General features: G+C 48.2%; 1 non-coding gene across 1 annotated transcript; it reads right to left on the bottom strand.

Moving 5' to 3' along the window:
* Window positions 1-17,195: 17,195 nt before the first annotated feature.
* On the bottom strand, window positions 17,196-17,267 carry Trnat-cgu. The gene has a single exon. It is a non-coding gene; the product is annotated as a tRNA-Thr (tRNA).
* Between the last annotated feature and the right edge of the window lie 6,628 nt (window positions 17,268-23,895).

Consider the following 23,895-nt stretch of genomic DNA (forward strand, 5'->3'; position numbering starts at 1 on the left):
GATCTGAGCTCATCACCTAGTGCTCCAGGCGCATTCATTCATAGAAAACACTCTGTTTGTACAAGTATCATTAAAGGCTAATTTGCTGAGATTATTTATCAGAGTAGATAGGATCTGGCTGTCACTTCAAGGTCAGCAAAACACAAATACAGCTCACATGTGGCCATCACCCACGGGTGAGCCACAGCACCACCACGGACTCCTGGAAATGGTGTGGACTTGTTGAACCTCATAAGAAAAACAAGGAAGGCTGGAAAGAAAGAACGTTGCTTGTCTGCCAAGGCAGCACAAATGTCATCTGTGTGTCCGTGTGCCACAAGGAGCAAATCGCTCAATCTGCTATCAGGGGCTCAGTTCAAAAGCTATTGAGGAATTCTATTCCCTGCTGTGAACGCTTAATTTAAATTCAGGTTTGCAAATAGCTCAGGGTGTGTAGATACATATATGGTGTGCTGTGTTTACCCAACAGAGAGCAGAGGGGTGTGTGTGTGTGTGAACTCTAAGGTGATCGTCCTGAGAGGGACATTTGCTCTGCCTTATAGATGCCTCCTCAACTCATTGTCCAGATTTTCTTACAAATGTTTTGTTCAACGTGGAGTAGCAAAGAATTACAAATTTGTGAATCCAGGTGGAAGCAAACAGCTGGCTGCTTGCTCCTTTGACAGGTAAATCAAAGTCTCATAGCATTATGGTTTGTCTCAGTGGTGTTTAGGGGTTTCAAGCTAAGAAACACAGTCCACCATTTCCTATTGGTCTTGTCCACCCAAAGGCCTAATGAAGCCTCTTGGGATGAGAGAGGGGCCATTGCAGGTTTGTACTGAGAACAGAGCTGGATAAGAATACCCTCCCACCCCCAAACAGCCTTTCCCTTTGACCAAAGGAGCCAGCCTTCATTCTCTGCGCAGGGGGTCGGGGAGGGGGGTTTGGGGGGGTCGGGGGTAGTTTCAGACCAATAGCCTGGGGGTGTTGGCCCTCACCCTCCAGCAAGGCCTGAATCCTTTGCAGTTTGGATGACCCCAAAAGCGGGACTTTGTGGGCCAGTTGGATAAAACACAAACTCATCTCGCCCTCAAAACCCCGATTCTGGGCCCACAGCCTCAGGAGCCTCTTTTCTGAAGTGAACCCCTTTGTGATTTGCAGGTCCCAGCAGCCTTGATAGCCTTAGAGAAAGGGTTCGGAAGAAGGCAGAGTTACTAAAAATGCCTGCCTCTTTCTGCTGGAAGGAGGTTCATCTCCCCCAAAGCCAGGGGGTCGCTGTGGAGGGAGAGATACTGTATCTACCCCCCCTCCCCCCCGCCATCGGTCCCACACAATCAGGCCTGAAAACATTCCAGTAAATACTAGGGCTCCCGCAAGGTCTTTTATCAAGCATAAATCCAGTGTTTGAGGGGCCTGGAATACCTCACCCCATCCCACCTTCAGCTAAATAAAGTTCATTTATGCTCTAAATTGTCGCTCATTAAAGTCAAATTTGCTGCTCAGTCCAGATTGGGAGAAATTATTTCCATCTTTAATAGCTCAATTAGCCTTCGGGTTCCCAAGAGGACACCATCCCAAGCACACCTTTTCTCCCCATTTTAACCCCTCCCTTTTCCACAACTTCTCCTAAAAATAAATTATAAATATGGATGTGTCCTCAGAAGACGTGAGCAGCACATTCCTCCGCTCCCCTTGGTGGGATTGGAAGCAAGAGAAACCAGAGCCGCCACTCCCCACAACACAAATCAGTAAGTTTTTTTCCTAACCGCCTCCCAACTTGGTGTCGTTTCAGTCCCAGACATTCGGATCCTCACCCCGAAACCTAGTTTTAATCTATTTATTTTACTCCAGTCCGGTTAGGCTGCAGCCAAAGCCCTAAGGCCAACTGCTCCTAGAGGGAGGCCCCCCTAACTTTATCTAGGGGAAGGTGGTAAGCTGTTCTAGACTCTCGGGGACCTCCAGCGCTCCCTGCCAGCCGGGGCCCCGGACGCACGTGGAGTGTCGGGTGCGGCTGGGAGCCAGCAGCCTTGCTCTGCGCGACATTGATATCGGGGTCACGCAGCAAGTCAGTTTCACGAATAGGTTTTCCCGGGTGGGGGCGGGGTGGCTGGTTTTCCACCTCCGGGCTCATCTCCAAGCCCCAGCGTGAAGGGAGTGGGAACCTCGCCTCGCCCCTGTCCCACCTCCTGGCCTCACACACGCCCCTCTGGGGAGGGGGTTCTGGTGGGGTTAGCGTCTCCAGACGCCAGGGTGGTGGCAGCCTACTTAAGCTTCTAGAGCTGGGTCCTGGGAAGAGTCGAGTGCGAGCCTTCGCCTCTACCTTCCCGCTCTGGTCCCCACCCACCCAGCCGGGCAGACAGCCGCCCCGCACCCCATGCGCCCCAGGCCTGAGCACCCACCTGCCGCGCTCCCCACCCCAGCCAGGGCAGGGAGCGGTGCAGGAAGGAGCCAGGGCACTCACCGCGCCTCCTCCTGGGTGCAGGGAGCCCCCCGGGGCTGTGCCTTTTGGCGCCCCGGCCGGCGTGCGAGGGGCGGGGTGCGTTCCGGGGCACTGCAGCCTTTCCACACGATCCTCTCGGCTGCACGCCGGGACTAACGAAGGGTGAAGGGGGACTTCAACAAAAAGCAAAACCCACCACCCCTTCCTAACCACGCTGGGAGAGACAGGTTTTCCTGCAACCGAGAGCAGCGCGCTGTGCCCACGGGGCTGCACCCGGCCTCCGCGCCTGCCACAAAGCCGCGCCCCCGCCAGGGCGGCCCCCGCCCCTCCGCGGCCTGGCCCCCGCCCCCCCAGAGCCCTGTGGCCAGCCCGAGGCGGGGGCAGGGCCGGCCAGGGGTTGGCCGCACTAAGGAGGCGGCTCCTCTCCAGCGCGGCCCGGGAGAAGGCTAAAGCTTTCCAGCTGAGCTCGTCTGCCCCAGTGGCTAGGTGGGTGGAGGTGGCTGGGGGAAACCTTCCTAGAAACCCTCTCCAGATGTAGTCCACGGACACACACATTCCTAGAAATGTGGCCCGGGCCATGTCAGTAGCGACCCTTGCGGGGGATGCTGAGAGGGACACATCAGATCCCAGGGTCCATACTAAGGGAGGGAGAAAACTCCCCTGTGCCAAGAGGGGGGGTGCCACTGTGCCTCCCTCTGGGCTGTTGCGGGTGTCGGAGTGAGGAGCAGGCAGTATTCCAGGGATCCCTGAGCTGGAGGTGGGGACTTCCGGGGTGCCCGAAATGGAGAGGCATCTACTTAAGATTCAGACCCGCCCTCGGCTCTGCCCCCTTCTTTTGGGAACTCCGGGTGCCGGCCGCAGGGAGCGCCTTCGGCCCCTCCCCCAGCCCTCGGCCCCTCCCCCTCCAGACGCACGCACCAGGAAGCGGGCAAGGCAGCAAGTGCCCTGAGCTCTTCCGCCCACCCCTTGTGTGTCCCAAATCTCCTTCGGGGTGACTGCAGTGCCTTGAAAGCACCCCCCAGTCTAAATTTCGGGTGTACGCTCCACTGGTTCCCAAAAGTTACTCCCAAACTAACCCACCTTCAGACCCAAACGGAAAGTTGAGCTTTCTCCTTCAGAATCCACCGGTACTCTTGCAGCCCCAGGCTCTGGAAATGGGGTGGGGCACGAAGGGGACACTTTCTGTCTGGCACGGTACTGACCTCTGGTGCTGTCACCCTAACTTCCAAAAGGCACTTTTGGTTTAAACATCAGGGAGTTTGCCCTAGCTCAGTCAGCTCCTGAAATCATCCTCCCACACCCCTACCCAAGGATCCCCAGAACCGTTGCAGAAGCCACCACCCCTCTTGGCCAAAGAGGATCCGAATAACTGAGACACACGCCTTGTCCCTCTCCACAGCCCAGCCAGCCTCTCTGCGCGAAAACGTGACTGGACTGAGTTTCCTGGGATCATAAAAAATGTATTTGCTGTCCTCTGTTGGCCGGCGGTTGTCACACTCTGAAAAGCACATCAACCAACCCAGAGTCTTGATTCCATGGGGAGAGGGAGCGAGCGAGCAAGCGAGAGACAGGGAGACAGACAGACAGAGAGAAATAGAGACGGGGTGGGGGAAGACAGAGACAGACAGAGAGAAATACAGACGGGGGCGGAGGGAGAGAGAGAGAGAGAGAGAGAGAGAGAGAGAGAGAGAGAGAGAGAGAGAGAGAGAGAGAGAGAGAGAGAGAGAGACAGAGAGAGAGAGAGAGAGAGAGAGAGACAGAGAGACAGAGACAGACAGAGAGACACAGAGAGAGAGACAGAGAGAAATACAGACGGGGGCGGGCGGGAAGAGAGAGAGAGAGAGAGAGAGAGAGAGAGAGAGAGAGAGAGAGAGAGAAAGAAAGTGTTCCAGAGACCCCAAGGAGAGTGAACCAGGCAGACCCCTCCCCCTTCGCGTGTGGAAGAACTCTAGCATCAGGACTGTGAGCCACTGCTGCAGTGACTCTTGGCCACTGCAGTGCTCCAGAAGGCAAGCAAAGTTGGGATTACAAGGTCCTCAAAGAGAGGCTTTTCCAATAGCAATGTGGAAAGGACATTTGACCAAGGGAGACAGGGCTTGCTCACTGATGACTGCCCCTCTAGTGTAGGAGCCATACACAGAACAAGGACTGTGCCATTGTGTTACGGGCACCCCTAACTTACAGATACGCAGAGTCATGCTTGCAGATCAGTAGCTTCTATGTGGCAGGAGGTACAGTGTTGATGATGACCCTGCCCTCAGGAGCTTGTTTTCTGGGGGAGAGTCCAGAGTTGATGGTGATTTCTATGCAGTCACCATTGTCTAGGGTCCTAGACCCAGGCGGCCTTGGGTCAGGGGACCATGAGAAGAGACTGAGGTAGTCTCTGCTGTGTTCTATCTCAATAGATGCTGTGGCATAGTCAACCTTGCTGCCCCCATTGGTGAAATTCATGGAGAGACAACTATGTTCTATTCCACCTGGGCACTGTCTAGGTATGTCAAACCTTTTGACACTGGGACACAACATGGTCATCTACAAAGTTCATGCTCAAGCCTGTGCTCCCCCCAATAAAAAAAATCACATACACAAATCTTTGTGTGTATGTCAAACTGCTACATACAGACTGTGAGTCACAAGTTGGACACCCCTAGAGCCTCTCTGGACTCATCTGTAAAATGGGAGTGAAGAAGCCATATGCCCATGGTGGTGACACACCACTATGCGTGTGTGAATAGAACAAAGAACCCCTTTGTAGCCCTTTGAGGGAAATTTAAAAAGAAGCTGTCCATTAGGAGTACTTAGTGAAGCTGTCCCAACTGCCTGTTCCCAAATATCCAGCAGCTGCTTCCCAAATTTCCACACAGAAAATTATATTAATTCTAAATGATCTGTCAATAGCTCAGGCTTGTTACTAACTAGCTCTTACAGTTTAAACTAACCCATTTCTATTAATCTGTGTACTGCCATGTGGCTTGTGGCTTTACCTGTCCTCTGGCATGTCATGCTTCCTGGGCAGCTGGCTCGAGTCTCTCCTGACCCCACCCTCCTTCTTCCCATCATTCTCTGTTTGTCTTTCCCGCCTCACTTCCTGCCCAGCTGCCATCCTGTCAGCTTTTTATGTGGAAGTAATACACATTCATAGTGTAGAAAAGGATGGTTCCACAGCGACTTAGCGAAACCATTACTGTTACTTGAGCTTGGTTGCATTACCTGGAGAAGCCTGAGCTGAAGTGAGGAAGAGGACAGAGGCCAGGAAAGTGGGATGATGCCACTAGGACTGTATGCGGCATGGGGGGGCCCCAGCCCAGCTCTGAAGCTGAGGTGACTTTCTTCTGCTACAGAAGTCCAGCTCAGGGTCCTTCAGGGATGACCATACTCCCTATCTGTGTATGGAGCTGCAAGACTCACCCTGGCACTTCAATTCAGACCCTGCCTGAACCCAAAGGGTTAGCTGGTTGGATGCAGGAGGGTAAACAGTCTCTGGTTGGCTGTATAGGCCTCACCACAGGCTAGGGACGCCTGGCTTTTAAAAGATACTCCCAGGTCCATTAGAGTCCTGTCCTTACCAGGCCTAACTTAGCTGCCCACAATTAGGCAAGTGATGGATCTGAGATCCAGTTAAGCACTGTTACCATCAACATACATGGAAAAGAACTTGCTGTTTGGCCTGAAGCCCCAGAGGTCCATGCTGGCCTCCTCCCAAGAAGGAGCCTCACTTGTTGGCCCTATGGTGACACCAAAACTCAACCAAATCTATGGGAAAGCTGCAAAGGGCTTTGGAGCCCCAGAGAATCACAGCCAACCCGAGTCGTTGGGAAAGCCCTAGGCTGGTGAGAGAGGCCAGGCATAGGCCTCACGTGGTTTCTCTGGGTTTTCATGGGGCCTGAGGGAAGCCGACAAAAAGGTGGTTAGTAACTATCAGCTGCCAAGACTCTCAGTGTAAAAGAAACAAACTTCTAGGGGCCAGGAAGATGGCTTAGCAGGTAAAGGCAGCCCTAGAGCCTCTCTGGACCTCAGTTTCCCCATCTGTAAAGTGGGAGTTAAGCCCTAAGCCTGTGGTGTTGACTCACAAATAGAAGAAAGAAGCTGCTCTGTAGCTTTTTGGGGGAGTTTTAATAAACTATTACTCATTACTTGAGCTTGGTTGCATTACCTGGAGAGGCCTGAGCTGAAGTGAGGAAGAGGACCGAGGCCAGGCCAGTGGGAAAGAGGAAAATGCTGCTAAACTTGCTCCTATAAGTTGACAGACAGACAGACAGACAGACAGACACACACACATACATACACACAGACACACATATACACACAGACACACACATATATACACACACATACACACACATACATACACACAGACACACACATACACACATACATACACACAGACACACACATATATACACAGACACACATATACACACACATACACACAGACACACACATGATACACACTCAGACACACATATACACACACAGACACACACATATATACACACACAGACACACACGCATACACATACAGGCAGACAGACACAAGTACACGAATACACACACAGACACACACACACACACACATGCACACATACACACACAAGTAATAATAAAAACCCTGAGGCAGTAATCTGAGTTCTAACACAGCCTGTGCAACTTAATGAAGCCCTGTCAGAAACTAACCAGACAGTTTGCCTAAGGATGTGGGAGGCCCAGGCCCATCCTCAGCACTGATGTTAGTTATCGTACAGTACATGTTAAAAGTTTACATTGAACAAATGTGGGTGAATAAAAAAGAACATGTAAATATATTACAGAGAAGTTATTTGGACATGGGAGGAGGTCTGGGTAGGTAGAGAACAGATTTGGTCCTCCGATAGTGTCTTGGGACACAGTTCAAAGGGGGCATGATAGCCCTTAGTTCTTTCAATCCCAGCAGAAGGCTATGCCTACACTTGTGAAATCCATGTGTCTTAGGGTTCTATTGCTGTGCCGAGACATCATGACCACACCAACTCTTCTAAAGGAAAACATTTAATTAAGGTGGTGGTTTACAATTTCAGGGGTGTAGTCCATTATCACATGGTGGGACACGGTGACTCATGGCAGCATGCAGACAGACATGGTTCTGGAAAAGAAGCTGAGAGTTCTACATCTTGATCCACAGCAGCAGAAAGAATATATGTGAGCCCTCAAAGCCCACCCCCATAGTGACACACTTCCTTCAACAAGGCCACGCCTCCTAATAGTGCCACTCCCTATGGGGGCCATTTTCTTTCAACCCATCATGGCCTGGGAGATAATGTTAAGAATCTAATCCAGGAACAGGTGTGGCTCAGGATTTGGGTGCTTGCCTGGCATGCATAAAGCCCTAAGTTTGTTCCCAGCACCACATAAATGGGGTGCTGTAGCACATGCCTGTAATCATAGTACTTTTAGAAGGTGGAAGCAGGAAGATCAAGATTTCAAGGTCATCCTCTGCTACAGAGTAAGTTTAGTGACAGCCTGGACCACAGGAGAGCCTTAAAGCAAAGCAAAGCAAAGCAAAACAAAACAAAAACAACAACAAAAAACTCTTTATAAATCTTGGGCCACACTACTGTCACAGATTAGGTCTGAAGTTCCCCCCAAACCAGAAGTGTCTCAACTCTGGACTCTCTACAGGGAAGGAAGGGAAGGTCCAACTTTCCACTGAGCCCTTGCACCTGCCTGAGTGGGGCTGAGTCTTCTATGAAAACAGCAGGTCGCAAGCAGGAACAGCCCTCCACACTCTATGGCCCTTGGAGTTAAGGTTGTCAAGAGCCTCCTGGCCTGCAGTCTGATACCCCGCGTACTTCCAGCCTTGCATTTCTTTGTGAAATATAAAAACCCAAGAATCAGTGGTGGTGGCACAGGTCTGCAATCCAATCACTCAGGAGGCTGAGGGAGAGCGCCACAGGTTCAAGGCAACTTCAAGAGATCCTGTCTCAAAATCAAAGATGAAATACAAGGCTGGGGGGCTTCATAGTCCTGGGGTGCTTATGCTCAACACACATTAAAAATGAGAACTTTTTAAAAGTGTGTGTGTGTGTGTGTCACCGTACCAGACCAAGAATGACCTTGTGGAGACAGTTCTCTTATCCTACCTTTTTTGTGGGCTTCTGGGGATGAAATTCAAGTTGTCAGGCTTTTGTAATAAGCACTGAATCGTCTTGGACCCACAGAACAGGACCTGCCCTTTGTCCCTTCTGTCAAACAAGGGGAATGTAAGGTCATGGCAATGAGGTAATGTATGCCCAAGGCTCATGAGTCTGGAAATTTCTAGAATGTTGATGGGAAACTATGTGATGCCTAGCAAGGCATTTAGGGGATGCACCGTTCACTATTCCCCAAGCTTTCCTACATTCATTTTCAGGATGGGGGTGGCTCACAGGCATGTGACAAACTTCCAGAGGTGGAGAAGATGGACAGGGCTGCTCCACAAAGGCAGCAAAGGGAAGCAACTGGCCAAGGGCCCTGTGGGCTCACACTCTTCCAAGTTGGGGATGCTCAGTCCATTAGCCCACCTCCCCGGCCTGTTGACCTGATACCTATGCTTCCCTTCCACGTCCAGCCTTCTCTGTTGCATCTGCCTTGAGCCTCGGTTCCCCCATTCATCTGTGAGTCCCTGGGGCAGCCATCCATCCTCTTGAGCTCTGGGGCCCTGGCCTCACACCCCACCTGGCAAACAGTAGAGCTCCAACAATGTTCGTTTAGGAAAATGAACACACGGGGGGAGGGCAGTAGAAGACAGACTGACTGCTGAGGTCAAGGTGACATCTTGACCTCAAAGTTTCCAGGAGGTGAGAACTCCAGGCCCCATGTAGACAAACAAGCTGTTGCTTGCTGAGACTCTGGCCTGTGGCTGGTGGCTGAGGCAAAGATGGTCACCTGGAAAAGGGTGACACTACTAGCCGGGAGGCTGGCAGAGAGTGTGGCTTCACATAAAAAGAAACCAGAGATCCAGCCACAATGGAGTACAGAGCTCTAGCTCTCTTGAGTTTCAGTTTCCATGGTGGCAATGTTGGGGATGTGGAAGGAGCAAATTGCATGATCCCCATGGAGCCTTGCAGAGAGCAAGCACAAAGTAGTTGCTCAATAAATTATAGTAATTATCATGGCAAACACGTGTGACACGGGCATGCCTGTGAGGTTGTGAAGAATTAGTGTGAGGGTATCTCCCTTTGGTAAGGTGTGGTTGGCCATCTGTGGCTTTGGTTTCATCCTACTTCCAAACCCACTGGAGCCAAAGTGGAGGAGGCATTTGTACATGGCTAGATGGATACACATGGCCTGACTGGCCTGTCTCTGACACCTGGCCTTTTACCTGGTGAAAGAGTATTGAATGTTTAGAGTTTCAGACATGTGGCCTATGTGCTTCAGTACTTAGAGGAAGCCTGGCTTGTTGGCGGATGCCTGGAATCCCAGCACTTGGGAGGCAGAAGGATGTGGAGTTGAGCCTTGGCTACAGTGAGGACCCCTCTCAAAGGATGCCATGTTTCATAAAAACATGTACAAGGGCTGAGGAGGTAGATCAGTTAGTAAAGTGTTTGCTAGGCAAGTATGAGCCTGAGTTTGGCTCAGCACCCACATGAAAAGTAGGGTGTGGCAGAGCGCACCTGTAATCCCAGTGCTGGGGAGGCAGAGAGGAGAATCCTCGGGGCTTGCTGCTCAGTTAGTCTAACTGAGTGGGCATGCTCCAGTTTCAATGAGAGATGCTGTATAAAAAAACAAGGTGGAGAGCCACCGAAGGAAGTCACTGACAGTGACCTCCAGCCTCTACGTGCACACTTGTGCACACATGAATATGGACACACATGACCACCACACACCCACAAAAACACAACAACAACAACAACACAAACAAGAAAGAAAAGAAGAAACTAAAATACAGGAAAGGAAGGGAGGAGGAAAAGGAGGGAGAGAAGAAAGCAAGCAATGAAAGACAGAGTCTGGCCCAAATAAAAGCATTTTTCTTCTTCTCCACGTCACAGAACTTCTCTTTGGAATCCACCCAGGCATTGCCACAGCCCTGCCTCTCACCAACAGCAAAAAAAATAAATGATGCTGGATTTGGAAGTTCTTGTCTTTGTTGTTTTTTACCTAGAGGCTGCCTGCCATTGACAGCCCACAGGCCCAGATGACCCAAATGTGTTTCATTTGGCCCACATAGCATCTACAACAATAGGAATGTATTTTATTCAGTGGCCAACATTTTTAAATCAGGAAATATAATATTTTTTTAAAAATCCATTTAAAAAAATAGATGGCCAAAGGATTTGCAACCAAAGGACCACAGCCCCACCAGGCAACAGCCAGTTAGAGCACAATGGTGATATGGGCTAAGGTTATTGGTAGGGTGCTTGCCTAGCATGCACCAAGCATCAGGTTCCATCCAGCACCATATAAGTGTGGTGGTACATGACTGTAAGCCTATTGGCACTTGAAGGATGGAAGCAGGAGGATCAGAAGTTCATGGGCATTCTTGGCTACATAGACAGTTCTAGGCCAGCCTGGGCTATATGAGACTTTGTCTTGAAGTAAGAAGTGGGGAGAAAGAAAAGGGGCAGGAAGAGAAACGAGGGAGAGGAGAAAGGAGAAAAATCCAGCCTGTTTGCAGATCTTGCGTATAGTGAAGCTTCCTGATTTGTTGGTTCAGTTTTCCCACAGTACACCACACTCCCCTGACAAAGGAAACACAGAGCCAGCCTGAATGCCAACTCCTTTCCACCCTGGTGTGCCCGAATGGCTGCCACTTCAGGTCTGCCAGATTTTTTTCTTTTAAGTGTTCTTAAAAGAAAACTGGGACATTTTTCTGGTGTGCAATGTGGTTCTCAGGGCATGGATGTATACATACTGCTCACTCTCTTATGAAAGGGCCCATTAAAAAAATTCTTTCAGGTTGTTTTCTAAGCACCTGACGTCTGCCTAGGCAGTAGGCAAGGGGGTGGGAGGTGGACCTTCCAGGGCTGCCCTTGCAGAGCCAGGGACACAGTCAGCTTGTTCATTGGCATCTTGTCATGTGAGTACAGGCTCATTTCAACTCTCTCCAGAGCCCTCGCCCTGTTTACTGTTTACAGTTTCTATAAGTTTTTTGTGCAGAAACGGTGAATTTGAAAGTCTCTGTTGGCACTGTGGTTTCTCTTCATCCTTCATCCCGACCTAGAGGTCTATCCTAATGAACGGCCAGAAGCATGAGGGTGTCCTGTGTGGAGAAAGAATTTCTTCACCTTGTGAGAAACCAGTAGGGGGTGTGGTAACACACCTTTGTAATCTCAGCATTTAGGGGTTGAGGCAGGAGATTGTGAGTTTCAGTGTTTGCACCATAGTGGTACTCTAAGAAACAGAAAGAAATACAATGCTGTCCACAAAGTCAGTGTGCATGTGTGCACACAGCTCATACCTCTGACAGTTGTTTTCACAAACATAGAGCATCAACTAAAGTTCTAGCAAGTTACAATTCTCAAGAGCAGCTGATGCCAGAGGTCTGCTACCAACATGATGCCTAGTAGTTGATCCAAGGGAGAGTCTCACGTGATAAGTGCTCGCCACACCAAACAAATAAACAGATGTCAAAGAGACACAAGCAGCTTTTGGAGGCAATGTATATGTTTATTACTTAGTATCGAGGGTGTACTGACCACCACCACATTATCGAATTGTTTAAACCAAATTTGTGCAGTTATTTTATGTGCATATGGAGCTGGGAATGGGACCCATGGCTTTACCTTAAACAACACTCTACCATCCAGCCACACCCCAGTGCATTTATATTTTGTGAGTGTGCACAGCTGTTGTACAGGACTATCCTCCAAGCCAAGCAACTACCATCTAAGAGTGTTCAGTCATGCCCATGACACCTAAGCTGGACTTGACTGTTCACAGCCCCTCACAGAGGAATGAGGGGGGTCACCTCAGGAGTACCCAACCACTTCCTGTCCCCTGCTGTATACAAAAGCGTCCTAAATGGGAGAGGCTACTGTGTATGGGCTGGGGAAGAGAGGAGGGCTCTCCACCTATGTGGCTATGGAAAGCCATTACCCAGTGCACCGTTTGAGAGGAGGAGCACCCCACTCCTCACCCCAAAAACTCTTTAGTTCCTTGAGTAAACTCCAGTGGAATCCTGTCTCCATTGGACCTTAGAAGACCTGGGAGGGATTTTAGCAAAAGTCAGAGAACCTGTAGTTTGTTAGTTTGTCTAAGCTGGCTGGCTAGCCAGTGATCCTGAGGTCTCCCCAGTCTTGCTCAGATTTTTACATGGGTAATGGAGATCCAAACAAGCTCAGGTCCTCATGCTTGTGTGGAAAGGACTTTACCCACTGCATCTCCCAGGCCCTATAATAGATAGATTAGAGTAGCTCTTACAATAAGCTGGAATGAAACCTTCCCTGACTCAGCTGAGGTTCTTGTTACTGCTTCAGATAATAGTTTCCTCAGTGACCAGCTGTGATGTCATAAGCTAACTTCGGTAGAACCATCTGGCTAGTCACCAGAAGTCCATGACAGAGCCGAGATAGAGCAAACTTGTAATCACTGAGGCAGGAGTCAAGAACTTGAGGTCAGCCTAGACAACTTAGTGAGATCTTATCTTCAAAATCAAATAAAGGAGGGTGTAATTCAGTGGTAGAGTGTTTACCTAGCACCCTGAAGGCCCTGGGATCATCCCACCCCCAATAATGGAAGTAAAAAGTCCACAATAGAAGAAATAAATGACTGTGTCTTCTACAGCAGAAGGGACCCAGGCATAGTGAAGAGGCTCTTTACAACGGGGCATGCATGACTGCTTTTGCTTCATATTGCCATGAGGTGGCAGTGTTGCGCCTGCACAGTCAGCTGACAAGCAGTTCTTTGACCCTGCCTCTGGTTTGTCTGGGAATTTAGGCTCCTTTTGCTTGAGGAAGCTAGTAAGCCCTTGGCTGCCACCGTGTATTGAAAGACAGAGAGGGATATGAGAAGCACTTAATTTCTTCTTATCAGAAAGTCATGAACTAGTCATGTGAATTACTTTCTCCCTGGGCGTCATTTCCCATGTTGGGGTCTTAGAAGGACACTGTTCAGCCCCTTCCTTCTCGGCACCAGAGATCTTCTTCCCTTCCCTTCCCAATCTACAGAGGACCTGTGTGTGACTTTTCACAAAGGCAGCAGCCTTCAAGGAGACCTGTAGACGTGAAATGTATACAGAAGCTCTAGAAATCCAAACATGGCTTTATATTCAGGAACACAAGTGATTTAAATCAACAGAAAACATCTGGCTCACTCACACACATGACCAGCTTTATTCACAAAATTGTAAACAGCTTGAATTCAGGATTTGGGTCACTAGCTCCCAATTTGATAACACACAGCACACTAGCTTCGCAGTTCCATGGCATCCTTCACCCCCACCTCTCAACGTAGGTGACACCTTGGGATTCCAGTGTAATTTTCCAAGCTTCAAAACAAAAACAAAAACAAAATGAAGGAAACAGCAAAGTGACTAATGGCTCAGTTGGTAAAGTGCTTCTTCTGCTAAGGGCCTGAGTTCAGATTCCCCAGCTCCAAGTAAAAAAGCTGGACAGGGAACGCACTACATGCCTGTAACGTTCGTATTGGTGGGTGAAGTGGAGTCAGGTGAATCCTTGGAGACAGAGTCGAGCGGGACTAGGGAGCTCCAGGTTCCAGAGAGAGGTGTCTCAAAAAATAAGGTGGAGAGCAATAGAGGAAGACATCTGATGCTGCCCTTAGCCTCCACTGCAGTTCAACATCTGCACATCCATGAAAATATACATACACAGACACAATATTTTTTTAAACAGCAAACACCTCATAAGTGAATTTGTACCCTTATTCTCTCCCCCTCTCGTGTGTGTGTGTGTGTGTGTGTGTGTGTGTGTGTGTGTGTGTGCGCGCGCGCGCGCGCGCGCGCGCGTGTGTGCGTGCTCTAGTGTTTGCTGGAGATGAAATCTCAGGGCTTTGTAAGTGCAAGTGCTCTGCCCAAACCAGATCTGTTTTTGTTATCATTGTATTGTTTCTTGAAACAGACCCAGGCTGACTTTGAACTCTCCATTCTCCTGCCTCAGCCTCCCCAATGTGCTGATAATACAGGCATATATCACCACATCTAGCTTGGAGACATTTTTAATGGGGGAAGAACCTAAGTGCTTTTTTGTAGCTCTTCAAGAAGAAGTGAATAGAGAAAACAACATAAAATATGACCAAAGGAGTGGGCCCATGGCTGGAGAGCCACCGTGCTGGCCATCTTCACTCTGCGTTTGTTCTAAAGGGCCATCTTTGCAGCCTCTCTCTCCCTTTCCCTTCCAATTCTTTCTTTCTTTTTTTAAAAATGTACTTATTTCATTTTTTTATACGGATATTTGTGTTTTAATTTTACACATCAGCCATAGGTTCCCCTCTCCTCCCCCTCCCACTCCTGCCCCTGCCTCCCCCCATCCCCTCTCCCCCATTCCCATCTCCTCCAGGGCAAAGACTCCCCTGGGGATTCAGCTCAACCTGGTGGATTCAGAACCAGCAGGTCCAGTCCCCTCCTTCCAGGCTGAGCGAAGTGTCCCTGCATATGCCCCAGGTTCCAAACAGCCAGCTCATGCACTTTATTATGCATACAGTGTTCTACCTGTATGTATCCCTGCAGGCCAGAAGAGGGCACCATATCTAATTACGGATGGTTGTGAGCCACCATGTGGACGATGGGAACTGAACTCAGGATCTCTGGAAGAGCAGCCAGTGCTCTTAACCACTGGGCCATCTCTCCAGCCCCCAATTCTTTCTTTTCTGGACGAGATCCTGTGAAAATAAAACTCCACATGTGTCACTACCATCTTGTAGAAAATACAATGTCCAGGACAAGAGTGGAAAGGGTCCTTCCAAATAGTGTCCCCGTTCTATTTCTGTTCAAAAAGTCACTGCTGAAACCCCTGTCTCCTTTTGTTGCCTGATGACACACTAGAAATGCACTGTCTCTGAAATCAGACCTGCACTGTAACATGTAACCTCAGCCTGCATGTCGTAAGCATGGATAGTCACAGTTTGTGTGCGAGTGTGCACATGCATAGGAAGACCAGAACTGATGGAGGGTGTCTCCTTAATTACTCTATACTTTTTTTTTATCTATCTACCTATCTATCTATCTGTCTGTCTGTCTGTCTTTCTGTCTGTCTGTCCATCCATCCGTCTGTCTATCTATCTGCCTATTTATCGAGACAGGGTTTCTCTGTGTAGCTCTGGCTTTCTTGGAACTTGCTCTATAGACCAGGCTGGCCTTGAATTCAAAGATTCACCTGCCCCTGCCTCCTGAGTACTGGGTTTAAAGGCAAATACCACCATTGCCTGTCTTACATCCTGTTTTTTGGCCCTCCACTCAACTGGTGAATGAAGAGCATCTTGTTTACCTTTCCCATCTTTGGGGTTACAGACCTGCACTATCATGTCTTTTTGTTTGTTTGTTTGTTTTTTGTTTTTGTTTTTAAATGTATGTTCTGGGAGTCTGAACTCAGGTCTTGCCCAACAAGAACGTTCTGGCCGAGCCATCTTCCTAGCACCTCCAGGTACTACTTTGCTATGGATTACCGTCCATAGCTCATTCTCTTTCCTAGGTTGGCAATGTGGCTTTGTGGTATGACTCTCAGCAGGGCAATGGTTCTCAGAGTGTGACCTGGAAACGAGAAACATCAGCATCATTCTGAAGCCCCTTAGAATCACAGATGATCAGGCCCTATCCTAGAGGATCGCGGAAGCAGTAGCTGTGATTTAACTACTGCATATTCACACTTGTGATACTCACTACTGTCCAGTCAGGAATCGAACCCATCACCCCCAACTCACAGCTCTTCTCCCTTTCTGGTTATGAGAGCCCACTCTGGTTTGATTGGTTCCCCCGCCCCGCACCCGCCACTACTGAATCTAGTTCTCTCAGGAGCACCCTACTAGCTCCATTGGTGCTTGCTTCCATCTCAGACCGGTCCCAAACAGTTTCCACAAATCAGGTCAAGATGTCTGTCAGATTCTACCAGACTCTGGTCCAGGAGTTGGAGTCAGACAATGACCTCGTCAAAGACACTTTGGGCGCCCTCTGGTACAGTACATCCTTTGATAACACAAATCACACCTCTGTGATGTAATGTGCAGGCATGTGCAGAAGTGGCCACCTCTGCAGCCAGTACCTGGCTGCCCCCTCCCCAACGCCACCTCTGAGCCACACGACCCATTTTAGCGAGGGGTTGAAAGGAAGCTCTGAGCCAGGGATTTACATTTTCAAGTCAGAATCGTTCAAGTCCGAGCAGGGATTCCTCTCTTCCAGAAGGCGATGCCCACCTGTGAGGATTTCCTTTTAAACATTGCAAGACAGACAGACACTAGCTGACTGTTGGTGTGGGATGGGGCAACAACGGTCCTTTCTTTAGGACGGGTAACGCTGAATTTCAGTGACCAGAAAAACGTGAAGTGCTTTGAAGCCAGCCAGTCATTGCGAAGCTCCTACGGGAGGATGGGCAGGTGACCCTTCCAGATTGCAGACTCTGCAAATTCTCCCTGAGGCATAAGCACCTCGTGGCCCACAGGGGCGCTGTTTTCACAGAGAGCCAAGCAAAGCGAGGTTCGACCACCCACTTTCATCTTGCGCGAAGGAAGGGTGGAAAGGAGGAGTTTGTGAAACGAGGCTGAAAGAAAAGAGTGAGTGCCACCAACGGTCCTGGAGAACGAGTTCGGACTTGTGACGGTCACTCTTGAAAATGGATGAAGTATAAAAAGTCTCGGTACAGGGTAGAATAGAAGCAGGCACGGACGGGGTTCGAACCCGTGATCTTCGGTTTACGAGACCGACGCCTTACCACTTGGCCACCGCGCCTGCGTTAGGGTAGAGGCCGTGCAAGCCTCTATACTGGCGCCACTTCTGTGAGCTCTCCTGACGCGCGCGAGTGCGCGCACGAGCAGAGCGCGCCGGTGCGGAGCCCCGCCCGGCAGGCGGGGCTCCGCACGGGCGCGCGCTAGCGGCTCAGGCCGAGCCCAGGTCTCTGCGCGCGCCGCGGGCCTTGCTCGGCGTCTCAGTCTCGGTGGTTCGAATCCCAGATCCGTCAGGGGGCTCTCTCGCTTGGCTGTAGGTCTCCTAGCCTGTTTCCTCTTTGGAGGAATGTTTTTCTCCCTGATCACAGGAAACAGAGGCATGGTGGCCAGTTGTCCTCATTAGCGCGACCTCAGCTGCCCTGCTCAGGGTTGTGAATCGGTGCGTCGACTTTGCAGAATGAAAAGCCCCAACGGGATTTTACTCAGACTACGGCTGTCTGCTGTAGGGAATGTCTCTTATATCAGCCTGAATATCTGCAGTCTTTGCTAGAAATGCGACTTGTGTTGGGGTTGTGAACCCTCCGTGTGGGTTCCATCCCCTACATAGCGCTGTTATGTGCAGGTCTGAGCTGCAGAGGTCTGGACTGCTAATGTATATGTTCCTGTTCATGGACTCAAAGGGCTTTTTATTTTTTTGTAACTGGACTAATTATGCTATTTCCTGTACTTTGCCTTAATTCGGTGGTTTATAATAGATAAAACAGTATAATCACCACAATCATTGCTAGCCTGAGGTTCAGAAAATACAATTATCTACTTCTCATTAGCATACTACATAATATTAGTGCACTACGACTGAGTAGGTTACATATGCTAAAACAAGTACATTATGCACAGATGGATTTCCTCAGTCGCCTCATTAAAAGTTGTCTTTTGCCTGGTCTGGTAATGCAGACCTTATATCCCAGCACTAGGGAGGCAGAGGCAGGGGGATCTCTGCGTATTCAAGGCCAGCCTGATCTACACAGTGAGTTCCAGGACAGCCAGAGTTGTTACACAGAGAGGCACTGTCTTGGAAAACTAACAAACTAACAAACAAACAAGTTGCTTTTCCCTGATGCACATTTCACACAATCGATTGAATCTGTCACCGGGAACTAGACACTGGGGGGGGGGGGGGGGCTGTGCCTTTTTTGCCTCCTCAGGGATCTGCTACATTGTCTCTGCTGCTGAAGCCTTGGAAGCCAGCCTAAGATGTTGGACGACAAAATGGGACCTTGTTGAAAACAAGCTGAAAACAAACAAACCCAAAACCAAGTTTATTAAGTTGTTCTGTGGAAAGCCTTTGGGCAAGGGCATAGGAAGGCATGGGAAAATAACCCAAATTTCAAAATTAAAATCCAAGCTTTAAAATACTCATAAACCCAAGGGGCCAGAACTAGAGAACGGGACACCTGTGTAGTGGCAGCCTGTCCTGCCCCACACTTTAGAGTGGTGCTTGCAGACAGGCCTCAATAAATACAGTGGAAGGATCAAGCTGTGGGCATTTCTTTCAAGTGGTTCTGGAGCCTGCACCTTCCAAGTACCAGGAAGGTTTGCTAGTTCTGAGCAGCCAGAAAACACTAGGATGGTCCCTCAGGGCATGGTCCTTCTCAGGGTCCAGCAGTCTGTTGTCCACTCTTTTGGAAGAACCCAAGTCTATGGAAAGTTTTCTCTGTTGCTCCAGGCCTCTGGCTTGGGGACTCTTGGAAGCTAGTAGGAAGGCTTCTCAAAAGCTCCGGGGAGGGTTGCTAGAAGTGTTGTGGAAGGCTGCTGGCTTCTGTTTCCTGTGGTTTTGAAGCAAGGTCTCTTTTCGCAGCCCAGGCTGGCCTGGAATTCAGGACCTGCTTTCCTCTCCTAACAGGCCTGTGCTGCCGCTTGGGGTGGGGGGGGGGGCTATCCTGCTTCAAGTGAGAAAGCTTCTGAATAGATGAACCATGTGACGCGATGGGATGTCTTGTTTCCTCTATATGGCTGAGTTGCCGATCAAGCAATTTGTGTCTATATTTCCTTTGTGTTAAAGAGACACTTCTTCAGATTTGAGAAAATCTGCCCACAGTTTTCTGTTTTCTTTCTGTACCTCTGTCCTAGCTCCTAGCTCCAAGTTTTAAAACAAAACAAAACAAAAAACCCAAGCAATGTGGCTTACAGGGCTGGAGAGATGGCAAAATAAACTAACAAGTTTCAAGAACTGTGTTTGTGTGTATCCCATCTGTGTGTAGGTAACCTTTGGACCCATTGGAGCTGGAGTTATTACAGGTTAGAGGTACCCAACATGGTTGCTGAGACATTAGAACTCTGAAATAGGAGCCAATATCCCTGGAAAGGAGATCAGAAACTGCCTGTGCTCTTTTATTAGTAATGGAGAAAGCTTCTACCCACTCCGAGAATGTATCCACCAGGACCAAAAAGTATCTGAACCATCTAACTGTGGGCATGTGGGTGAAGTCTAGCTGCCTGTTGGATCCAGGGAGGACCCCTGGCTTGATGAGTGAGGGGAAAGGGAGACTCCAACGCCCGGAGATGGATCAGACATTTGATACATTTTACAAGAAGCAGTTATAGTCTTTAAAAAGGATAGATCCTCAGAGGAAGGCTGTAAATAGGTTTTAGTAAAGTGGACAAAGCCAGGCTATTGGGATGAAAGATCTTGGTGTGGATAGAATAATATCTGCCTAGTATCAAAGATGATAATGAATATGTGAGCTGTAAAATGAGAATGTCTGTGGTGTGTGAGAAGGACCCAGGCCTCTGAGAGCCGCAACTCACCAGCTTGGTGATTTCCCTTGGAGATAATGGGATTGTCTGCTTGGTGTGATCAGCAGTGGACAATTCCTAAGGCTGTAGAAAGATGAGAGGCCGCTAGCAGGGCCATGATACGGTCTGAGTTGGTTATGGACCCTCCTTCTGTTCTTCATAGCCCAACACTCCTTCCAAATAGCTACATGTGCCAAGAGAAGATGAGAAGTATACTTGGAGTCTGTGTAAAGGTTTAAGGATTGTTCCTTTGTTAGTTGTAAGAAGTATTAATTCGGCCTGTTGGTTTGTAGTTTGGACTGGAAGGGTCTGTGCTTCAACCACTATGGTGTCTGAAACAAGAGCATATCCTGCTTTATGAACTCCATCATGTAGGAAAGAGCTGTGTACCAAGTATAGATGACCTGAGGTAGTACTCCCTCATGTGTATATGTAGGATGAGATAATAACTCTTCTAGGGTCTCAATGCAGGAGTGAGATGGGGAGTATTCTGGGATTACTTGGCAGGGGTGGAGGAAGATTTGAAATGTTAAGAGGTAAGTGTGGTGACCTCTACCAATGCTACCTGAAAAGAGAGAACTCAGGAAGTGGGTAGTGTCTGGAGGCCCTTGTATGTTAGAAGGTGGGACAGGTGGTGAGGAGAGAGGACAGCAATTGGTGACCCAAAGGTTACCTTCTTTGACTCACATAGAAGAAGTTCAGCTGTGACCTGAGGGTGCAGAAAAGGTGCCCATCCTTGGATAGTGTGGTCTAATTTTTTTCAGTAAGTATGCAACAGATGCAAAGGGAGGTCTTTGGTGGCCCAGGATCCCGAGGGCATATCCCTCCTTTTCAGTAACAGAGAGAGAGAGAGAGAGAGAGAGAGAGAGAGAGAGAGAGAGAGAGAGATGAGTTAATTCCAGAAGATGTAGGGCCGGGCCCTGGAGGAGGGCCTGTTGAAGCTTATGAAATGTTTTGGTAATGGGTGCAAGGAGGGGTTCATTCGAGGCTGCCTTATATAGGGGATGGACTAGAACAGAGAAAGAAGGAACCCAAGAGCATAAGAAACCAGCCACTCCTAGGAAGGATAGAATTTCATCCTTGGTGGTGGGGGCTGCGAGTGACTGGACTAAGTGTTTTCTTGTTTTCTGTCTAGGGTAATGGCCTATCTTAGAGTTTCATTGCTGTGTAGAGACACCATGACCACGGCAACTCTTATAAAGAAAACACTTAATTGGGGCAGCTCAGTTACAGTGTCAGAAGTTCAGTCCATTATCATCATGACAGGGAGCATGGCCGCATGCAGGCAGACATAGTGCTGGCTACATCTTGACTTGCAGGCAACAGGAAGTCAATTAACTGTGACACTGGGTGAAGCTTAAGCAAAAGACCTTAAAGCCAGCTGGACGGTGGTGGCACACGCCTTTAATCCCAGCACTTGGGAGACAGAGGCAGGCGGATCTCTGTGAGTTCGAGGCCAGCCTAGTCTACAGAGTGAGTTCTAGGAAAGGCACAAAGCTACACAGAGAAACCCTGTCTCAAAAAACCAAAAAAAAAAAAAAAAAAAACCTGCCTCCACAGTGACACACTTCCTCCAACAAGTCCACACCTTCTAATAGTGCCACTCCCTATGAGATTGTGGGGGCCAACTACATTCAAACTACCACATGACCTTATGAGTTAGATTAATAGCTAATCCCAGATAAGTAACCTGAGGAGTGAACAGTTGGACCTTAGAGGGCGAGACCCTAGATCCCTGGCTGGACGGAAAGTGTAATAAGGTAGAGGTTTTGGCCTGGCTAATTTGTAAGAACAGGCTCTAAAGGAGAACATGACCTATCTATTGTATGGGCTTGGATTTAGGAAGAGGCAAAGAGAGTAAATCAAAGGCCAGAGCCTGGCCAAATGGATGTGGGATGTCCCAGAACCCCTGGGGTAGGATGGTCCAAGTGAATTGGGTCCAGGGGAATAGAAAAGAAAGCATCCTTGAGGTCTAGGATGGATAAATGAGGGGACTCTGAGAGGGTTGTGGAGAGGAGAGTATAGGAGTTGGGCATTCTGGGGTAAAGGGGAATCACGGCTAAGTTAATAAATCAGAGGTCCTGAACCAAGTGTTAGGTTTCGTCGGGTTTTTAAACTATGAGTATGAGGGTATTAAAGGGGAGAAGAAATGTTGTTGCGGAAGATTCTTTCTTAAGAGGCCAGAGATAGGAAGGTGGAGGTGTCTTACAAAGACAGATATTACACATAAGATACAGCACCCCCCCCTCCAGCAGGAAGTAATAAGAAAAATTACGCCCAGATTCCCAAAGATACCAAGTTGGCTTTGGAGATGGAATTGGCTCACTCCTTCTCTAAACCCAGACATATTGTTAAAAGAAAAAGTTAAGAGATTCTTGTGTCCCAAATCGAAAGAGCCCTCTGGTGTGGGACAGAGAAAAACCAATATTTTTATTTAAATCAGGTTGATTATAAATACGATCTCTTTCTAAAGAAGAAAAGGGGATATGATATAGATATGATAGGATGAAAGGGTAGATTAATGAACTTACTTTTTTTTTGAGCTGAGGATCAAACCCAGGGTCTTGCACTTGCTAGGCAAGTGCTCTACCACTGAGCTACTTCTCCAACCCCCAATGAACTTACTTCTAAAGAGCAACAACTTGTTTAAAATGTTTTACATTGGTATAGATTTTAGTCTATTGATACAAACTTAAAGTTAATTTTGTTATACTGTGTGTATATTTCTACTCTTGTTTAAGGTATTATGTTTGTATAGCTCATTTAAAATTGTAATGGATAATGAAAAAATAGATTAATAATTTAGTCATCTATGATAATCATACTCATAGCCATGTTAGTTAAGTCTTCTAGGTATACATAGATATATTTCAGATAGATAGGTAATCTTCAAATACTTCAAAGACCTACAGAATATGGCATTTAAAATATTTTTAAAAATTTAGACTTTCTGGACAGTGAGACATGTCTGCTCCTGGCAGCACTGACTTACTTCAGAAAGGAGGATGGGCATTGAAGATACTCCGTTATGAAGTTTATCTTCTTCTTGACAAAAATAGCCATTTGGGCAAGAAACTGTTCTTGACTGGACTGCTTTAAAAAATTGATAGAAAATGGTCCTTCAGGTTCCTGCTTCACAGAGGAAACTGCCAGACATTCTACAGGACGCTAAAAAAAGTGACCAAGAGACTCTAGCCCTGTGGGCTGAAGACAAATGCCCCAACTTTACAAAGGAACATTAGGTGACTGTCCAGGCTGCCAGCTGTCTCTGTCTACCCTGCAAATCTCCCGAAAGTTGCTTGCATCCTTCTCCCGGTTCTCAGATAATATTATATCCTTCTGAGGTCTTTGATGTGGTTGAAGACTAGACAGTTATAATTTCCTCAATTATGATAAAAGATAAGTTAGATATAACACCTTAGACTCACAAATATAAGATAGATAGGATATCTTCTTTAATACTGTAACTGTAATTCTTGCTTGATAATTGTTTTGTTATATGCAATTTTACTATATAAAAGTTAAAACCTTGCTTTTTGAAAAAAAAAAAAGGGGAAGTGCTGTGGGATGTTCAAGTATGTCAAATGTGTTGCTCTGACTGGTTGAAATAAAACACTGATTGGCCAGTAGCCAGGCAGGAAGTATAGGTGGGACAAGCAGAAAGGAGAAGTCTGGGAAGTAGAAGGCGGAGGTGGAGAGAGCTGCCAGCTGCCACCATGACAAGTGAGATGTAAGGTACTGGTAAGCCACGAACCACGTGGCAAGTTATAGATTAATAGAAATGGGTTAATTTAAGATAGAAGAAATAGATAACACGAAGCCTGCCATGGCCATACAGTTTATAAGTTTAAAAAAAAAAAAAGAGGCTAGAGATAAGAGGCTTAAGTCTCCTGAGG

The sequence above is a fragment of the Onychomys torridus genome, chromosome 8 (assembly GCF_903995425.1).
Source record: "Onychomys torridus chromosome 8, mOncTor1.1, whole genome shotgun sequence".
In the NCBI taxonomy this organism is placed as follows: domain Eukaryota; kingdom Metazoa; phylum Chordata; class Mammalia; order Rodentia; family Cricetidae; genus Onychomys; species Onychomys torridus.